This window comes from Gopherus flavomarginatus (genome assembly GCF_025201925.1).
Source record: "Gopherus flavomarginatus isolate rGopFla2 chromosome 13 unlocalized genomic scaffold, rGopFla2.mat.asm SUPER_13_unloc_2, whole genome shotgun sequence".
NCBI classification, from domain to species: domain Eukaryota; kingdom Metazoa; phylum Chordata; order Testudines; family Testudinidae; genus Gopherus; species Gopherus flavomarginatus.
In genome coordinates, this window is record NW_026114610.1 from 1,768,601 (window position 1) to 1,783,658 (window position 15,058).

Below are 15,058 nucleotides of genomic sequence, written 5' to 3' on the forward strand. Positions count from 1 at the left end.
ACTAGGCAGCGCTATGTGGCTGTCAGGGGAAAGAGCTGAGGCTCCCAATTCAACCTTCCATTGACTCGCATGGCTCCACGCTCCGTCAGCTGAGGTGGGCCAGGCTGTGAACAAGACTTAGGCTTGGGCAGCATGGCCGCGCTTTCCTGACGAGGCATGAGACAGGCCAAGGGCTTTGCACAGCGTACAGGGAAGTGAGAGGGAGGCGTCCTCGAGCTGGCGTGTCTCCTCTGCTTCTCCCTTGCTCCTTAGTCAGAGGCAGAAAGGGAGCGAAATGTTCCCGGCTGAAGGTTTTGTGCTCGGCCTTGAGGATTAAGCCCAAGCCTCCGGCGTGGCTGTTTGGAGATGGGCTTTTGCAGCACGGCCCCCCACACTCTTGTAGGCAGCAGGTGAACCCACTGTGTCCAAGAGGGAGCCTTCGAGGCGGCAAAAGGCAAAAGGGGGACATCACGGCTCCCAGCAGACCTTGAGGAGCCCACGAGGAGCCTTCAAGTGCCATCCCTGGGGGAGCATAAACCCGCCTTCTTTCAATCAACAGCTGAACTCACTGACCCATGATACCACAGAGACACCTACCAGCAGCTGGTTTGCCAATGCTGCTGCCCAGCACCCTGCAACTCTTCCTGCCAGTGCCAGAGCTCACAAGGCGCTAGCCTGGAGCCAGGGCCGCTAGGTGCTGCTGAAGAGAAGCCAGCAGAGTGACACAGTGGAAGAGTCCTGTGCCCATACCACAGAGCTCGATTAATCAAAACCCCCTTCTGCTAGCACTGGGCCTCCTTCTTCTTACACTGGGCCCTCAAGCGAGGGGGCAGCTGGCACAGTGCCAAGAGTCTAACCTGTGAGGCAGGTGGTGGCTGACGCCCGCAGCCTGCTAGGGAGGTCCCAGAAGTTATTAAGGGACAGAGACTCCTAAATGCCCTTAGTAACAAGGGTTTGGGGTTCCCCAAGGCCAGTAAGGGAGTCACTATGTCTCCCCTATAACCCTGGGCGTCAGGTCGCAAGTCTAGGGGCTTGGCTACACTTGCAAGTTAGAGCGCGTTAAAGCAGCCCTGGGCGCCCTAACTCCTGAGGTGTCCACACTGGCAAGGCACATGGAGCGCCTGGGCTCTGCAGCTGGAGCACTCCTGGTAATCCTCCTCCATGAGAAGCATAAAGCTCGCTGTGCCTCGGCTGAAACGGCCGGGCATCAGGGTGGATGACGTGTTGCGTTACTGCACTGTGATTGGCCTCAGGAAACATCTCATAATCCCCTGAAGTCAAGTGCCCACTCTGGTCATTGTTTTGAAATCGGCTGCAGGCAGGCGGATATCCCCTTTCGAAGCTCTGTTTCTGACAGCTGGCTGCTTATCTGCTCTGGGACAAAGCAACCATTAGTGTGGAATGCTGCTGTTGTGAGTGTGTATGTGTGTGTGTGTGGCGGGGGTTCTGCTGCTGTCCAAACACACAAGACAGCATGCTGACACACTATCAGCCCCCCAAATACACTGTCTCTCCCCACACACACATACAACACACTCCCTGTCACACTCCACCCCCACACCCCATTTGAAAAGCACGTTGCAGCCACTTGCACACTGGGATAGCTACCACACTGCACTACTCTTTGTGGCATTGCAAGAGCTGCTAATGTGGCCACTCCAGTATTCTTGCAGCTGAGAGTGTGAACACAGAGCAGTGTTTTCCCTGCTGCGGTCTCCAAGGGCTGGTTTAACTCCAAGCGCTCTACATCTGTAAGTGTAGCCAAGCCCTAAATTTGCCAGACCAACCTACCTGAGTAACTGGCCTCCACCACCACCATGTGCAGTGAGTAGGGGCATGGTGAAGCACACACTGCACTTGCTCAGCCTTGTGCATGCTGGGGTGGCCACCTCCCTGTTGATGAGATCTGGTCCCACCATCTCCGTGGAGCTCCAGTCTGCCCTGCTGCCACCCCTGTCTGTGTTGTCTTCTCTAGCAGTTGACTGGAAGGTGCACATTGGCCTCATGCCATGTAGCCGTGTTGTCTCAAAGGGTGAAAGCAGGAAGAATGGTGCCTTCATAGACAACCCAATATTCCATAACATAGTTAAGGAAAATATTTCTCAATGAACTCCCAGTAAAAGATCAGAAACAGCCAGTGTCTGCACCAGTCTATGGGCATTGGGATTTTTCTTGAAATTTGTCAGACCAACCTAACTAACACCTAACACACACTTGAACCTCTTCTTTTCTCACTGTTGCTCATTCTCAAGGTCTGCTTTGCCTCCAGACAGATCCATTCTCTTTGAGTACGGCCTTGCTCTTTCACTGAGGTGTTGGAGTAAACGCTTCCCTTCACTCTAGTCTCAGACAAACACTGGTATGAACTGTTTGCTACTGCTGGGTTTAGAAAGCATTTGTGGAGTGGAAGATGCCATTTCTGGGGGATTGTTCCCAAGCTGGAGTACTTTGTGTTCAAACATCTCCCAGCTTCCTTGGGGAAAATAACACCAATATACAAGAAGAAAGTAGCTTCTCACCCCAGATGGGACTTGAACCCACAATCTCTGGCTTAGGAAGCCAATGCCTTATCCATTAGGCCACTGGGGCTCTTAATTGCATGTGAAAGAAGGATGGAAATTCCCTCTCACAATTGCATATTCCTCACATTCACTCAGAAGCCAAATATCCTATTTAATGGCCTTACAGAAATGTGTGCATCCCCTGGCAGCGAGGCAACTGGGCAGGTTGCTGACAGAACTGAGCACCACTTTTCTACCAGCCATCTTTAGAGAAGAACCCCACCCTAGAGTCACCCCTCCCTCCTTCAGCACCTCCACATCTGTGGCTCTGAGTGGCAGTAGGATGATTAGGGGGCGAATCCAGGGCTGGAAGAGGGGTAAGGTCAGCCTGTAAGGAGTAACCAGGTGGGCTACTGGTCAGTTGTTGGGATCTGAGCTCTAGATCAAAGCTGCACAGTGACCTGACACTGAGGGTTACAGGGCTGACATAGTGACCCCCTTACTGGCCTCAATGAACCCCAAACCCTTGTTACTAAGGGCATTGAGGAGTCTCTGTCCATTAATAACTTCTGGGAGCTCCCCAGCAGGCTGCAAGCATCAGCCGCCTCCTGCCTCACAGGTTAGACTCTTGGTGCTGTGAAAGCTGCCCCCTCGCTTGCAGGCCCAGTGTAAGAAGAAGGAGGTCTGGTGCTGGCAGAAGAGGGTTTTGATTAATCGAGCTCTGTGTTATGGGCACAGAAGGGGGAAAGGAGGGGGAGTTTATGCTTCCCTAGGAATGCCACTGAAGCCTCCTTGTGGGCTCCTCAAGGTCTGCCGGGAACTGTGATGTCCCTCTCTTGCCACCTCAAAGGCTCCCTCTTGGACATAGTGGGTTCACCTGCTGGCTGGAAGCATGTGGGGGCTGCACCGTAAATGCCCATCTCTGAGCAGCCATGTCAGGGACTCGGGCTTAACTCAAGTGCAGAATCTTCAGTCGTGTATGTTTTGCTCCTTTCCCACTTCAGTCCAAGCAGCAAGCGAGAAACGGACGAGACACGCCGCCCAAAGACGCCTCACTCCCACTTCTCTGTACGCTGTGCAAAGCTCTTGGCCTGCCTCATGCCTCGTCAGAAAAGAGCGGCCATGCTGCCTAAGCCTGAGTCATGTCCGCACCCTGGCCCACCACGGCTGACTGTGCGCAGAGCCACACGAGTCAATAGCAGGTCTAGTCGGGAGCCTCAGCTCTTTCCCCTGAAAGCCACACAGCGCTGCCTAGCACCCCGAGAGCCTCCCTCGTGTTCTCCCGCAGCAGCCGCCTGCCGGGACCAGGAAGCACTGCAGCCTCAGGCCGGGACAGGAGGCCCTCCCCACGCCCAGACCTGCCTCTTGCCTTCAGCCCAGGCAGCCAGAGGTGCCAGGGAGCTCCCTGGCAGGCCGCCACTTCAGCCTGGAAATAAGGAAAAGGCGATGAATAAAGAAGTCAGGAAATAACAAGGAAATGAAGGGGTTTGTCTGATTTACCATCTTCTCAGCTACCGATCAAAGTTAAAGACCTAAAGTCAACCTATCGGCATAAGTACAGATGGTTGGATGGAAATTAAAAGGAGCTGCTGTCACAAGTGTTAGGTGCCTGCAAGCAGCATGCAGACCCTTTAAAAACGCTGCAGTTAGAGGCTCAGATGAAACGTATGCCCTAAATCAGAAACAACAATAGGAGGACCAGCAGAAAGCCACACTAGGTAAATGGCAGAGTAATGGAGGCTGTTAGAGGCAAAAAGTTGTTCTTCAAAATTTGGAAATCAGATCCTAGTGAGGATAATAGGAAGGTGCACAAACTCTGGCCTGTTAAGTGTCAAAGTCTAAGAAGTCAGGCCAAGAAAGAATCTGAGAAGCAATGTGCTAAAGACACAAAAGCTAAGCATAAAAATGTTTTTAAGTACATCAGCAGCAGGTAGCCTGCCAAAGAGGTGGTGGGGCCACTAGCTGACAAAGGAGCACACTACGAAGACAAGGCCATTGCAGAGAAGCTCCATGAACTCTCTGCAATGGTCTTCACTGCAGAGGACAGGAGGGAGAGTCCCACCTTGGAGCTCTCCTTATTGGGTGACAAATCTGAGGTACCATCTCAGTATAAGAAGTTTTAGAACAAATTGTTCAATTAAACAGGAAGAAGTCAGCTGGACCAGGTGGCATTCAACCATGAGTTCTGAGGGAACTCAAATTTTAAATTGCAGAACAACTAGCCGTAGCACACAAGCTACCACTGAAGCAAGCCTCTGTTGCAGACGACTGGCAGGTAGCTAACGTAACGCCAATTTTTAAAATGGGCTCCAGGGGTGATCCTGGCAATTGTGGGCCGGTGAGCCTAACTTCAGCAATGGGCAAATTGGTAGAAACTAGAGTAAAGAATGTGATGGAGTAGGGGCTATCTGTGTGGAGGATGGGAGAGCCGGGGATGTCTTTAGGTGAGGGACAGGATCTTTAAGCCTGTAACCTGAGCCAGGTAGGGGGGAGGGGGTTAGCACCTTGGCCTGGGAAGCTGGACAAAGGAATCTGCCGGCTGAAGGAGGGGCAGTTCAGTTTCAGTTTTGGGCTGGGTGAGGGGAATTCAGGGGATCCTATGCTGGACCCAAGCACCCTGAAACTCCAGAAGGACTCGATTGAGGGGTCCTGACTGTGCCTACAAGCTCTGCTGTAACCTGCATTCCGGTTGTCCAATAAACCTTCTGTTTTACTGGCTGGCTGAGAATCACTGTGGGTCCCAGGAAGAGGGGTGCAGGACCGGACTCCCCCACACTCCGTGACAAAGATTGATCAGACATCCAGATAAACAGGCTCTGTTGGGAAAGGGTGAACGCAGCTTTTGTAAAGGGAACTTGTACCTCACCAATCTTCTAGAATTCTTTGAGGATCTCAACAAGCATGTGGATAAGGATGATTCAGTTGATATAGCGAACTGGGATTTTCAGAAAGCCTTTGACAGGGTCTCTCACCAAAGGCTCTAAAGAAAACTAAGTGGTTATGGGATAAGAATGTAAGAACGGCCATCCTGTGTCAGACCAAAAGTCCATCTAGCCCAGTGTCCTGTCTTCTGACAGTGGCCAGTGCCAGGTGCCCCAGAGGGAATGAACAGAACAGGTATCATCAAGTGATCCATCCCCTGTCACCTATTCCCAGCTTCTGGCAAACAGAGGCTCGCTAGGGACACCGCTGGCTAACAGCCGTTGATGGACTTATCGTCCATGAATTTATCTAGTTCTTTCTTGAACCCCGTTTTAATCTTGGCCTTCACAACATCCTCTGGCAAGGAGTTCCATAGGTTGGCTGTGTGAAGAAATACTTCCTTTTCTTTGTTTTAAATCTGCTGCCTATTAATTTCATTTGGTGACCCCCAGATCTTGTGTTGTGAGAAGGACTAAATAACACTTCCTTATTTACTTTCTCCACACCAGTCATGCTTGTATAGACCTCTATCTTACCCCCTTTAGGTGTCTCTGCAGAAGCTGTTCCATACCCCTCATTATTTTTGTTGCCCTTTTCTGAATCTTTCCAATTCCAATCTATCTTTTTTGAGATGGGGCGACCACATCAGCACACAGGATTCAAGGTGTGAGCATACCATGGATTTCTATACAGGTGATATGATATTTTCTGTCTTACTATCTTCTTATTATCTAACCCTTTCTTAATGATTCCCAACATCTTGTTGGACGTTGAGTGGGTGTTTTCAGAGAACTAGCCACAATGTCTCCTAGATCTCGTTCTTGAGTGATAACAGCTAATTTAGACCCCATCATTTTATATGTATACTTGGAATTGTGTTTTCCAATGTGCATTACTTTGCATTGATCAACATTGACTTTCATCTGCCGTTTTCTTGCCCAGTCACACAGTTTTGTGAGATCCTTTTGTAGCTCTTCGCAGTCTGTTTTGGATTTGACTGTCATGTGTAGTTTTGTATCATCTGCAAATTTTGCCACTTCACTGTTTACCCCTTTTCCCAGAGCATTTATGAATAAGTTGAACACTACTGGTCCCACTACGGACCCCTGGGGGACACCTGGGGATAAGATGGAAGAGCCTCTTCTGACACTGGCAGAGCAGATGCCAGCTCATGCCAAGGCCTCTAGGCCTTACTGAGAAGTGACAAATGCATGTCTGGAAACTAGTCTTGCTCACCTGTTTGTTAGTGTCATTTTAGATTTATAAAAATGTGTTTTGTATTTAGACTTTATGAAAAGCTTGTGAGTTGCTGCATGCATTATTCTCACCTATAATAGCTGTATCCCATGGTATAAGGTGATATATAAGTGTTGGCACTAAAACTGTAAACCCCCTCGCCGCCACCCCGCCACCCCTGCCCCGAGTCAGGAGAGAAGCATTACCAAGTGTGAAATGCTAGTTTACCAGGAGAAGAGTCATCTCTTTTCCAACAAGAGAAGGCCCTGACTGAGACATCAGACAAGTCACTCTGGATCATCGGTGGACAAAAGACTTGGTTGATTGTGTACACACACACACACACACACACACACACAGAGCGGTGGAGACTTTCACAAACACTTGCCCCATCAGTTTGAGCTTTGGGGGAATGGAATAAAAATTCCTGTCAGTAAGAAACTGCCCTTATGCTTGGACTTCAGGCAGATGGGGCGACTTCTATGCATAAGCAAGGGATCCTGGCTGTTTGGCCAGGGTTAGCCCTAAGGGACATACAGAGCTTGCCTGTTACAGCAGCTTCTACTGCTGTTTGAAACCTCAGACTGTAACCCCTTTGTGTGTATGTTTACTGGCTTTAAACTGGTAAATAAGTTCCTCATTTCTTTTCCTAGTCAGTAAAGCTTTAGCTCTAAGCTGCTCCCATCAGCTTCATTACTCCACTGGCCACGAGAGGCGGTAGCTCTGTCAGCGGGAGAAGCTCTCCTGCCGACACAGCGCTCTGTGCAACGGTGCTTAGATCAGGATAATTTACATCGCTCAGGGGTGTGGATTATTCACACCCTTCCCCCGAGCGACGTAAATTATACCAAAGTATGTTCTCATGTAGACAAGGTCTAAGATACCAGAGCAACTGCTGCTGCTGCTTTTTGAACAGGAAGAGAAGGAGGAGGCTGCAAGATGGTGAAGGAGAGAAAAGCAACCCTGCAGCAGCCGAAGAAGGTAAAGAACAGGATAATCCAGAAACCAAGTCAGGTACAGAGAACCTCTCTGCAACCTCCTCGAAGCTCTCATTTTAAGAGGGGTGAAGACTGTAGGGTATGAAGCTTTCTCTCACAAACTGGGAAGAAATATCTTTACACTCTAATGGTCTAGGTAAGGTCAGTTCGGTGATTGGGTTAGTGAGGGATTCAATGCCATTTAACGAATCCACTTTCAAGTCACACATTTTGCTAATCAAAATTCATTTTGCTGAGTGTCCCCCTGTAGGCAAGCCCTGAATTCGACGCTCTGATCCGTCTCTTCAGTGCCCGGGATTTGTGGTATAGAAAGGGCAGCAGGCCAGAGGCCTGGCAGTGTCTGCAGCAGGCTAAGCAGGCACTTCTGTGCAGTGGGGCTCTCTCACTTTTTATAGTGGGGGTGCTGAAAGCCTGTGAACCGTACCCAGGTGTGTTCACAAGCAGTGTGAAAACATGAAATTCCTGCTCACACTACACAGGAGCAGCACAACTCCGGGGTTCTCTGGAATCACACAATAATGCTGGCTTTGTTCCTACAGCATCTGGAGCTTTTCACAGTAAGATATGGGGGTGCTGCAGCACCAGCCACACCCCTCATTCCCGCACCGCTTCTTCTCTGCAGGGAACTTGTTATGCCATGAGGGGGTGCAGGGAGACTGTGCAGGTGACCCAGGCACACACCCCTAGCACTGCAGCTCCAGTGCTGTGTTCGGGATTCATTTCTGCTCTCTGATAAAACTGCCCCAGGCTCCTCTGTCCAACTTATATTTGTCCAGGCTCCCCGGAGCTGTTAATATCTGTCCAGAGCTTTCACCAGCCCTGCCCCAGGAGAGCTGGGTGCTCGCCCTGCTCTAGGAGAGCCAGGCAGACCCTGAGCGGGGAGGCAAAGGGCACTAGACAGTGACCCTAGGCCAGTGGTGCCAGAACAATCTGTATAGTGGGGGGTGCTGCGCCACTGAACCAACTGTAACCCCTGGGTGTGATGGAAACCACGTCAAGCCAGGGGCCGCTGCAGCATCCCCAGTTCCAGCACCTCTGCCCAGGCAGCTCCCCCAGCCTGACACACACACACAGCCCCTGCACCTGCCCCACCCCAGGTCTCCTCAGCTCAGAGGTTAGCCCACCGGCTGAGTGGGGAATCAGAACCCCCTGAAATTACCCTGGGATCAGCATGATCTGCCTCTTCCCTGCCCTGCTCTGAATGTATTCGGAGCAAGTCAGTTTCCCTGTCCCAACATGTGTCCTGCCATGTGTCTCTTCTCCTCCATATTCCCTCCAAATCACCCCATTTCTGCTGCACTCCTGGCTGGGTCTCTGCCAACCCCCTTTATCCCCTCCTGCCCCCAATATCTCTCTGCCCCTACAGGTCTAGAGGGCTGGATCCCTCCCTTCTCCCCTCATTTCCTGCCTCTGGGGGTCTATGGAGATTGCTCTCTCCTCCGCCATCCCCTCTCCTGCCCCCACATATCCCACTGCCTCTAGGGGTCTACGAGGCTGGGTCTCTCTTCCCTCCATCCTCTCCCCTGCCCCCAATATCCCTCTTGGGCTCTATGGGGATGGGTCTCTCTCCCTGCCCCTGTGCTCCCTCCTGCACAGCATGTCCTGGGAGTGACTCAGTTTCCTTGGACCAACATTTCACCAGCCACATGTGTCTCTTCTGTCCCCCAGCTCCCTCCACCCCACCGCATTTCCCCTGCACCCCAGGCTGGGTCTCTGCCAACCCCTCTCCTCTCCTCTTGACCCCAATATCCCCTGCCCCTATGGGTCTATGGGCCTGGGTATCTCCCTCCCCCCATCTCCTCCCCCAATATGTCCCTGCCCCAGGCTGTGACGTGCTATGACGTGTGCTGGAGCTGTGACATATGCTGGGGCCAGGGCCGGCACCAAGGTTTTTACGGCTCCAAGTGGCGGGAAAATGAAAAAAAAGCCACGATCACAATTGGCAGCAGCTTCACTGCGCCGCCTTCTTCTCTGGCGGCAATTCTGTGGCAGGTCCTTCCCTCAGAGAGGGACCGAGGGACCTGCCACTGAATTGCTGCCGAAGAGCCCGACGTGCCGCCCCTTCCCCTTGGCTGCCCCAAGCACCTGCTTGCTGAGCTGGTGCCTGGAGCCGGCCCTGGCTGGGGCTGTGACGTGCGCTGGGGCTGTGATGTGCTGTGACCTGCTCACTCCCCAAGGGCAACTCACTCACTTGAAACCAGCAGGACAGAAGGGGTCACGTGTCCATGGGCGGGGTTATGCAGATGAGCAATGTCTGGAGGCAGTACAGGGAGCAGCGAGAAGAACCGAAGGAGCCGGGCAGAGACAATTCTCTGTGTGTGGACAGAATCCGGTGTGGGGAGTTCGTGTGGGGAGTGCCTGCACCAGAGTCACTTCAGGGCAGTGATTGCCGCTGAGCTACGTAGTGACAAAAGGTGTGTGAATGGGGTGTGGTGTCTGTCTGGGAGCAGCTTGTGGTGATAAGAAAAGGGGTGGGAGCAAGAGGTCCTGTCCTAGCAGGGGGCGTATACCCTCAGAGGGTGTTTTGTGGGTGCAAGTAGGTTTGGGGGTTTCTTGCAATGATAGGGGGTGTCTGGTGGGTGCAGCTAGAACCCTCCTAACCCCACTAGTTTTCTCTGTGTTGGGGGGGGGCAGATTCTGTGATGTCACAGTCCCTGGGGGAGGAGTTTGAATCATAACTCCAAAGTGGGAGAACAACTCCCCCCACTCCTGCTCAGTCTCCACTAGGGGGCTGGGCTGGGCTCTCTAGAGAGGGAAGCACAGGGAAAAACAGTCTCCCCTATGGAACCCAGGAGTCCTGGATCCCAGTCCCACTGCTCTAGACCCCTTCCGCTTCCAGAGCCAAGGATAGAACCTAGGGGTCCTGGTGTCCAGCCCCTCCCTGCTCTGACCACTAAACCCCACTGCCCTCCCAGGGTGGTGCAGGGGTCACTGGGTCTGTGTCCCAGCTCTGCTAAGGGCCTTGACTGATTTTCCCAAAGTGCTTCCTTCTGAATCTAGCCGACGAAGTGGGGATTCACGCACGAAAGCTCATGCTCCAATACATCTGTTGGTCTTTAAGGTGCCACAGGACTCTTTGCTGCTTTTACAGATCCAGCACATCTGCTCCCTCTGCCCGGTCACTGCCCACCCCCGTGTGGGGGCACCAGCACTGTGCCGAGTAGTGATGGACAATTGTCCAAGCTGGCCCAGGGGAGACGTGTGTGTCCCTGCTGCCCTCTGCTGAGCCCTGCTCTGTGTGTGTGTGTGTGTGTGTCTGTGACACTGTATCAGTGTGCTGATGGGCTAACCAGCAGGAAATGGCTTTGCATGATTTTTGTATTCTGCAGCAAGTGACTGACACACACACGCAAAGGGACTCACACAATCCCAAGAACACTCGCACACAACACACCCAGAGGGACATGTTAGTCCAACTCCCAAAGAGAGAAACAATCACATCCCCAGCCACACTCACAATAACCCCCACACACACCATAACATTCACAGTTGTGCTCAGGGACACAATTGCACGCAGTTCACTCCCACTGCTCCAAATACAAGGACCTCCTGCCCCACACAGCATGTGCCAAGGCCTGTTGAACTCACTGCCACTGGACAGCTACCAATGAGAATGACCCCCTCGTGCTGGATCATCTGCTTGGCCCCCCACTCCCTCTCGGGCTGTGCAGCGTGGCTGGGGATTGTGCAATAGCAGGCTGGGGCCGGGTCACTCCACTTTCTGCAGGAAGTAGCCAGCCCCCTGGCCCCCCACAGAGGCCTGGGACCAGGCCCCCTCTGCTTCCCCCCACACAGGCCTGGGGCCTCAGCCTGCTCTACTCCCCTGGCTCCCAAGTTTGTGGGGAGGGGGGAACCGCCCCACAGCACTTGCCAGCAGTGTGGCTGGGAGCCAGAGAAGTGGACCATGCAGTGAGTGCAGGGGCGGGGGGGCAGGGCTGGGGTGGAGCAGGGGTGGGGGCCATGGCAAAGAGCCAAGCAGCCCCCCCTGCAGCAGCTCCCCACCTCAGCTCACCTCCGCTCTGCCTTCTCCCCTGAGCACGCTGGCACCGCTCCACTTCTCCTGCCTCCCAGACTTGCGGTGCTAATCAGCTGTTTAGTGCGGCAAGCCTGGAAGGGGAGGAGAATTAGAGCGGGGGCAGCGTGCTCAGGGGAGAAGATGGAGCAGAGGTGAGCTGGGACAGGGAGCAGTTCCCCTGCATGCCCCCACCCCCATTACTTGCTGCGGGCAGCCCTCTCCCTGCACCCCTCAGCTCCCTGCCCCAGCTCACCTCCACTCCTACACTGCCTCTTCCCCCAAGACCCATCCTCCTGCTCTCTGCTCTCGGCCCCTTCCCCACCCTCACTCACCCTTACGGTCATTACAAAGTGGCAAGGCAGAGCCCTCCCATTTTGAAAAGTCCTAGGGTGTTGTTCCCCCCGTTCAGGCACCCCTGGGGCCCTGCACTTCACACAGATCTCCCTGATTTCAGCTGTTAGTGAGGGAGCCTCACTGCTAGCGCAGGCTCGGCAGTTTCTTTTATGAGAGACACTGTCCCAAAGCAGGACTAATGCTTAGACCTGGTGATCAGTGATTTCAGACCTGTTGGTCTGCAGCAAGACTCTACAGTGAGTCTCAGTCAGCTCTGTTATTACACAGAGAAGAACAAAAGGGTGAAATGGTGCCTGGAAGCCTTAAGAAGAATCCACCCCACCAAGTACAACGCTTGTCGCCACCTGCTCTGAACCCCACTGAGAATGTTTTGGGGTCACTCCTTGCCTTTATCAACCTAGGGGACTGAGAAACTAAAAATTAACAGGTGCTCCAGTGGCACAATTGGTTAGTATGCAGTACTTATAGGGCAGTGCTGAGAGGAACTATGCTGAGGTTGTGAGTTCAAGCCTCACCTGGAGCACTGGTTTTCATTAGCCAAATGGCTTCATCCCCTCATTTGGCCCTGTGGAATGTAGAATTCCAGCCCTGGGGACATTGAAGCAGGGTAGAATCAAAAATTCCCCCTTCACTTCAGGACCGGCGCTAGGATTTTGAGCACCTTAGGCGGACGGCAATTTCGCTGTCCCGCGGCTCTGGTGGAGCTGCCGCAGTGGTGCCTGTGGGTGGTCCCCCAGAGCTGCGCGAGCAGCTGACTGCCCACAGGCGCAACCAGCAGCTCCACCCAAGCCGCAGACCACCGGACCGCCCGCAGGCACCACTGCGGCAGCTCCACGGGAGCTGCCTGCCGCCCCATCCGAACACCCTGACCCAGTGGACCCCCTGGACTGCGGGCTGCCGTGGCGGCGCCCTGACACAGGGAACACCTTGGGTTGCTGGCTGCCGCCGGCAGCTCAGACTCCCTCTCTGTCCCAGCAGCAGCGGCTGCTCAACCATTTAAAAAAAATTAGGAGCGCTTTTTGGCACCCCCAAATCTCAGCACCCTAGGCAACCGCCTAGTCCGCCTAAATGGTTGCACCGGCCCTGCTTCACTTATTACCTCCTCTCCAGAGTGCAGGTCAGAATCTACAATCCTTTCTCCCCCATCAGCCCCTGAGCCAGGATCCCTCAAGCAGAGCCTGGAGTCCTGCCCATCCTTGACTCCTGAGCCTGGAGGGAGAGGAGCAAGGAGCCATTTTTAGAGGGCTTTCCCCTTCCCTGGCTCTTGTCAAGCAGACAGCAAGCAGCAAAAGACCATAAGTCCGAAGTGCAGACAAAGGGATGTTTACTGGCGTTAGTTTCCAAGCAAGCAGATTCCAAAGCCCTTCACACCAGTCAGGCTTATCTCTATACACCAACAGAGTCTGTTCCCCTGTGTTCCCTTCCCAGCTCTGACACCACAGAGCGTTTACCCCACATCCCTACAGACAATTTTTTCCTGGGTGCTGGCTGGTGAGTCTTGCCCACATGCTCAAGGTTTAGCAGATCACCATATTTGGGGTCAGGAAGGAATTTTCCTCCAGGGCAGATTGGCAGAGACTCTGGGGGGGTTTCACCTTTCTCTGCAGCGTAGGGCACAGGTCACTTGCTGGAGGATTCTCTGCACCTTGAAGTCTTTAAACAACGAGTTGAGGACTTCAATAGCTCAGACATAGGTCAGGGGTTTGTTACAGGAGTGGGTGGGTGAGAGTCTGTGGCCTGCGTTGTGCAGGAGGTTGGACTAGACGATCATAATGGTCCCTTCTGACCTTAAAGTCTATGAGTCTATGAGCTCTGACACTGCAGAGTGTTGACCCCATGTCCCCCTTCCCAGCTCCGACACTGCAGAGCCTTGCCTGAGTCCCTGTTCCCTATTCCCATCCCCCCATTAGCAATCATGATTCCAATTTCCCGCCAAGTGCCTGTTTGACCCCAGTTTATACAGTAATGTTCTCAGCGAGACCTTAACCAATCATTTTACTGAAATGTAATTAACCACATCTAACCCATTGTAACAGAATTCTCTAACCAATTACATCCCACTCCCCTAATTAACTTACATCCAGCAAAACTAATTCTGCAGCAGACAGAAACAATTAGAGGACCAGACAGATTGCCAATAGAAAAGCGGGGGCCATAAAGATAAACCCTACAGAAATGACAGTTTCACAACCACAACCATTGAGAAGGGATTTCTTGCCAGACTGGATGCTCCCTTAAGATCTGTTTCTTTATCTGGTGGTGATGGGCACTATTGGGACAGGATCATCTTCTTAACAGCCCAACCCCACCTTAGTTCAGTGTGACGGGTTTGGGAGGTGAGGATGTGACCATTCACTTCCCAGCGTATAGCTGCCCCTGCTGCTTAGCCAAAGGCCTTAGCCTACTGTCAAGGTTTTTTCCCCATTCTGAACTTTAGGGTACAGATGTGGGGGACCTGCATGGACCCTTCTAAGCTTAATTACTAGCTTAGATCTGGTAACACTGCCACCATCCAGAAGTTAGTGTCTGGAACACTTTCTGTCCCCCCCAAAACATTCCCCTCCCTGGGCAGCCTTGAGAGGCTTCACCAATTCCCTGGTGGACACAGATCCAACCCCCTTGGATCTTAAAACAAGGAGAAATTAACCATCCTCCCTCCTTTCTCTCCACCAATCCCTGGTGAGTCCAGATCCAATCCCCTTGGATTTTAAAACAAGGAAAAATCAATCAGGTTCCTAAAAGAAAAAACTTTTAATTAAAGGAAGAAAGATAAAAATCATCTCTGTAAAATCAGGATGGAAAAAACTTTACAGGGTACTCAGATTTATATAGCCCAGAGGAAACCCTCTAGCCTTAGGTTCAAAGTTACAGCAAGCAGAGGTAAAATCCTCTCAGCAAACAAGGATCATTTAGAAGTTGAGAAAACAAAAATAAGACTAACGCCTTGCCTGGCTAATTACTTACAAGTTTGAAACATGAGAGACTGATTCAGAAAGATTTGGAGAGCCTGGATGGATGTCTGATCCCTCATAGTCCCAAGAGCGAACAACCCC

General features: G+C 52.5%; 1 protein-coding gene and 2 non-coding genes across 3 annotated transcripts in view; 1 reads left to right on the forward strand and 2 right to left on the reverse strand.

Annotated features, from left to right (window-relative positions):
• The window catches only part of LOC127041343 (zinc finger protein 551-like), an 804,136-nt gene that overhangs the window by 246,610 nt on the left and 542,468 nt on the right, over positions 1-15,058 (reverse strand). The window lies entirely within an intron of this gene.
• TRNAR-CCU (transfer RNA arginine (anticodon CCU)) lies at positions 2,496-2,568 on the reverse strand. The gene has a single exon. It is a non-coding gene; the product is annotated as a tRNA-Arg (tRNA).
• On the forward strand, positions 12,435-12,528 carry TRNAI-UAU (transfer RNA isoleucine (anticodon UAU)). The gene is made up of 2 exons: positions 12,435-12,472; positions 12,493-12,528. It is a non-coding gene; the product is annotated as a tRNA-Ile (tRNA).